Genomic DNA, 5,516 nt, shown 5'->3' with positions numbered 1-5,516 from the left:
GAGAGAGAGAGAGAGAGAGAGAGAGAGAGAGAGAGAGAGAGAGAGAGAGAGAGAGATGGCATGGGGCGTTGTTATGGAGACGTGCCATTTTTCAATAGCGTCTCTCGATTCACGCTCGGCGCCTTCATTGTCGTCTGCACTACCGACAGCTTATACTAGCCGCGTCGCAAAAAAAAAATTACCGCCTCTATATATCAGGAGTTAATAATGACAAATAATAACAATGTCATTATTAACTCCTGCATATATGTATATATATGTGGAGGCGTTAAATCTATTTAAATCTATGTGACGCGTATATATATATACTCGGCTTAGGTCTGGATCCTATATGCCTATTCGGTATCCTGTGCGTTTCTTTTCGAAGAGGAATTAGCTGCCATTCTAAGTACTCTAATAGCGTAAAAAATTGTCACCAATGCGTGTCTGCGTGCTTGCGTGTGTGCTTGCGTGCGTGCGCGCGTGACACGCATTAACAGGCAATGGGTGCCTGCTGATCAGTAGTAGTGGATGCTTCCGAGCGAAATGCTTGTCGAGAGTTGCTCTTGATATATATGCGCAACGGGCAGCGAGCCCGTATATATGAGAAAATAAATCCGCTGATCGATACCGTTCATCTTACACTCTCAATAACGTATATTTCTGCACACAACACTCGCTGACTACATAATTGTCAGTTTGTCTCGAACAATATCCTATGCCACCACTGGAAGGAGGAGGGAGAGTGCGGAGTGAGAGGGGGGAAGAGATGGGAGGAGGAGAATGGACAGAGTGTGCGAGGGGAGAGAGTGAGTAGGGATTATAGCGGACCGGAGAGCGGAGGACGAGCGCAGAGAGGGGGAAGCGAGAGAGAAAGANGAGAGAGAGAGAGAGAGACAGAAGGAGAGAGAGAGAGAAAGAAGAAATGTGTGGGGGACGGTGGTTTATGTTTGTTGCATTCCGCTTGGATTCCTCTTTCTCAGTACCTCGTCCTCGGTTCCTCCCCCACCTCATCCTCTTTCCCTCCTCTACCCTCCTTTATCTCCACCTTCTCCCCGCTCGCTTCTCCCCTAACTTCCCTAGCCGGTGACCACTCCTCATGACGATATCTATTAGCTGTCAGAAAACTCGTTACGTGCGTTGCCGTTAAAAACGCATGAGTTCATGAAACACTCTCGCACTTCTCGCGCACGTTGGCAACACACACACCAAACGCACGCACATCCCTTCTATTTGCGGAGACGGACGCACACTCTCTCTTCCGCCCTCTTCCCCAATCTCCCCCCTCTCTCTCTCTCTCGCTCTATCTCTCGCTCTGTCGAGGTTGCTCTCTCCCATTCTCTTTCTCCCCTTTCCATTTTCTTCTCTTCCCATTCTCTGTGTGTCTCTGTTTCTCTCTCACCCTATTTATCTATCTATCTATCTATCTATCTATCTATCTATCTATCTATCTATCTAATCTATTATCGCTCTAAAATCTATCTATTATCTATCTAGTTCCAATCTGTGTTATCTGTATTCTTCATCGCTATTTACTCTATCTATTTATCTTATACCATCCAATTTCCTCCATCTGTCTATCTCTCTCTCTCATCTATCTATCCTATCTTCTATCTATCTATCTATCTATGATAGCTATCTATCTAACTCTATCTATTTATTCCATCCATCCATTCATTCATCATCATTCGTTCAATCCATCCATTTTGATTCATCCATCCATTCCATGTCCATCCATCCATCCATCCACCCATCCCATCGCCATCCATCCCATGCCTATCTCCATCCATCCATCCACCATCCATCCATCCATCATCCATCCATCATCCATCCATCATCATCCATCTATCTAATCATCTATATCCTATCTCTACTAAATATATCCCTATATATATATACGATTATATCTATCTATCCTAATAACTTAATTTGTAATATATATGATATTATTCGATCTATCCTATCTATATGTGTGTCTCCCGCTGTCGCTAACACCTTCTCGGTGGAGAGGCTTCATGGAGCAGTGTCTCATGTGAGAAGAGGACGAAGAGACGGAGCGTTATCATAACTACCATTTCGCTTGCATAATAACGAACCTAGCAGCATCGAGACACAGACCCTCCGCCAAGGCAGCTAATTTCTCTCAACTGTGGAAAATTTAATTAATTAATTAATCTAATTAAATTTAATTGGATTCGATCACCACCAAATGTAATCAAGTTCTAGTTACGCGGCTTTCCTAACCTATCTGAAAATTTTATTAATTATTAATTATTTGGGATCCGGATCAACCACCAAAATGTATCAATTCTAAAGTTACCCCATTTCTGACACTTATCCTGAAATTTAATTAATTTATTAATTATTAACTTATTGATCCGGATCACCACCAAAATTCATCAATTTCTAAGTTAGGCGATTTTATTGACCGCTATCCTGAAAATTTATGACAATCGTCCATAACTTTTTTAGTTAGGCTGTACACGCACAACCAACAAAACACGCCGGTGAAAACAAACCTCCTGCCCCAAACCTTATCACCCCCCTCCCCTCCCTTCCCATTCCACAATCGTCTGATACACAAGTCTCTGCGTACTGAGTGAGTCAAATCAAGCGGCGTCGGTGACGGCTAGTATAGATGTGTATGTACCGCACCTGCTAGCTTCTGCTGATGCTGATGCTGCTGCTGCTGCTGCTGATGTTGATGATGATGATGATGATGATGATGCTGCCGCTGCGGCTGATGATGATGATGATAATGACGATGACGATGGTAATGACGACGACGACGATGATGATGATGATGATAATGACGAAGGTGATGACGATGACGATGGTAATGACGACGACGATGATGATGATGATGATAATGACGATGGTGATGACGATGACGATGATGATGATGAATTTCTCGCATGCTCGGCGCCTGATTCAGGAAGCTGTGAAACGGAAAATGCGTGAGAAACTCGAGCTAGAATAAATGCAAGTCACGTCTAATCACCCGGTTTATATTACAGTTAGTGTAAGAGGGCGAATGAGAGAGGGAGAGATAGTGTGTGTGTGTGTGTGCGTGCGTGCGTGCGTTCGTGTTTGCGTGCGTGCGTGCGCGTGTGTGCGTTTGTTTGGAGAGGTATGGGGGAAATGGGAGGAAGAGAGGGAGAGAGTGAACGAAATGGAGAGAGAGGGGGAGAGAGCAAGAGTGAGAGAGAGAGAAAGATAGAGTGATAGAGAGAGCGCTAGAACGCGAGAGAGAGAGAGAGAGAGAGAGCGAGAAAGATAGAGTGAATAGAGAAGCGGCGAGGACGCGAGGAGAGAGGGGGGAGAGCAAGAGTGAGCGAAAGAGAGAGAAAGATCGAGGATAGAAGAAGAGACGCGAGAAACGCGAGAGAGAGCGAGATAGAGAGGGGGAGAGAGATCTAGAGGACAGGAGATGTATATATACGCCATTTTCTCTCGTCTATCTCACACGCCTGGCCGGGCAGCGCAGCACGTTGTCGTTGCAGGCATAGCGGTCGACACATTTATTATTTTCCGAAGACGTGGTTTCCCCAACCAGCAAGGCGGATTCAAGATCCTGCAAACTCCCGCTTCTTGTGAGTATGACTCATCATCTTGTCATCGCACCGCGTCTGGTGCGCCCGCATGGTTTACCAGCTCTCGCATACATTGTTTAGATTGTTGTTTACCGTTGTTGGTCGGTCGGTCGTTCGGCTCGGTCTGGTCGGGCATCGGTCGTCGGGATCGTCCGTCGGTCGGTCCGTCGTCGGTCGGTCGTCGTCGTCGGCTCGAGACGGTCTCGGTTCGATGGTCGGTCGTCCGGTTCGGGACGGATCGTTTTGGTCGGTTGGACGGGACGGATCGGTCGTCGTGCGGTCGGCTCGGGCGCTCGGTCGGACGGTCGGCACGTCGGTCGTCGGGGTCGTCGACGGACGGACGTCGCTGCGGTCAATTCGGACGTCGGCCTCGTCGGGTCGGGTCGTCCGGTCGTCGGTCGGTCGGCTCGATCGCTAGTCGGTCGGTCGTCGTCGATCGCTCGTCGTCGGTCGTTCGTCGCAGTCGGTCGGTCGGACGGAACCGGACGTCGGGTCGTCATTCGACGGTCCCCGGTCGGTCGGTCGTCGGTCGGTCCGTCCGGCTCGGCTCGGTCGGTCGTCGGTCCGTCGGTCGTTCGGCATGCCGTCGGTCGTCGGGTCGTTCGGTCGGTCGGTTCGGTCGTCGGTCGGCCGTCGGTCGGTCGACGGTCGGGTCGGATCGGCCGTCCCTCGGGTCGTCGACGGTCGGCTGCGATCCGGTCGCTGCGTCAGACAGTCTAATCAGTCCCAGTCAGTCAGTCTGCTAGTCTCAGTCGGTTATTTTAGTTAGCATTAAGCTCATGGTTCGGCTGGCGACATATACCGGCTCTTTCCACGCAACCCCGCACCCCTCTTCCTAGAAAATTCCTTTTCGACCCCCCACCCCCAATCTCCTGTGTACATGTCTCGGCTCGCTGCGCGTCCTCTGGTGGCGGAAGTCATTTCGGCATTAGAGGGTCAGCGAGAAGGTGAATTACGTCTTCATGTGGCGTGCTTGTCTGGCTCGTGATTACTCCACGACGTCGCCCACGCGCCTAGGCGATCGACAGTAACGAAGTCTCTAACGAAGTATTAGAGCTAAGCGGCTTACAGGGAGAAATGCGGAGGGTTGGAATGGCCAGAGCCGTATATAGAGAATATACGGCTCTGGGAATGGCGAGAGGGGGGAGGCGAGCACAGATCCGTCGCAAGTGACTGTAACTGTGGCCCGTTGTCAGAGGCAGAATCAGTCTTAATATTTGTCGTAACATCGGACCGCTATATATATATACTGCTTATGAGAAACTCGTAACTTTGCCATGTTTCTGTCGACGGTTTATAACGAGAAATATTTGGATTTTAAGAATAGTGTTAAGACTAATGTTGAGACTAGTTTTGATTCTGACAACGGGCCACTGTACGTCAGAAGGCAGCGGGAAAGACCGACGAGTTGATATGTGGTAGTTTTTGTCGCCCTTGTCTCACTCCGTCCGTCTCTCTATCGTATCTCGAGTTCGCAGTAGTATTCGCGTGTCGGTAGTATCCGAAGAACGTTAAAATAATATGAATAAGTGAATGAAAGAATGAATGAGTGAATGACTGCGTGAATGACTGAATAAATGAGTGGCTGAATGATTGAATGAATGAATGAATGAATGGACGAATGAATGAATGAATGAATGATTTAACGAATGCATGAATAAATAAAGCTTATTATCATAACACTTTCATCCTCCGTCGTAAGTAATAAGTATATTACTATTAATGAGTCTAGCGATCTGTCGGCCGGGCGCGGATGTTTGTTTCATCTCACCGCACGAGGGCGCGTGTGTTCCGTGTCTGCCCCCTCCACCCCACCATCACCCCACCACCACCACCACCACCACCATCGCCGCCACCACCGTCACCACCACCACCATCACCACCACCACCATCACCACCACCATCACCACCACCACCACCACCACCACCACCACCACCACCACC

General features: G+C 48.7%; 1 long non-coding RNA gene across 1 annotated transcript in view; it reads left to right on the top strand.

The window, feature by feature from the left end:
- LOC106809926 overlaps positions 1-5,516 on the top strand; it is a 16,486-nt gene that overhangs the window by 8,000 nt on the left and 2,970 nt on the right. The window contains exon 2 of the long non-coding RNA XR_001393928.1: positions 678-680. This is a non-coding gene — a long non-coding RNA (uncharacterized LOC106809926). The remainder of the gene's footprint in view (positions 1-677; positions 681-5,516) is intronic.

Source organism: Priapulus caudatus, unplaced genomic scaffold, assembly GCF_000485595.1.
Source record: "Priapulus caudatus unplaced genomic scaffold, Priapulus_caudatus-5.0.1 Scaffold396, whole genome shotgun sequence".
Classification (NCBI taxonomy): Eukaryota; Metazoa; Priapulida; class Priapulimorpha; order Priapulimorphida; family Priapulidae; genus Priapulus; species Priapulus caudatus.
This window is presented reverse-complemented; position numbering and strand designations above follow the sequence as displayed.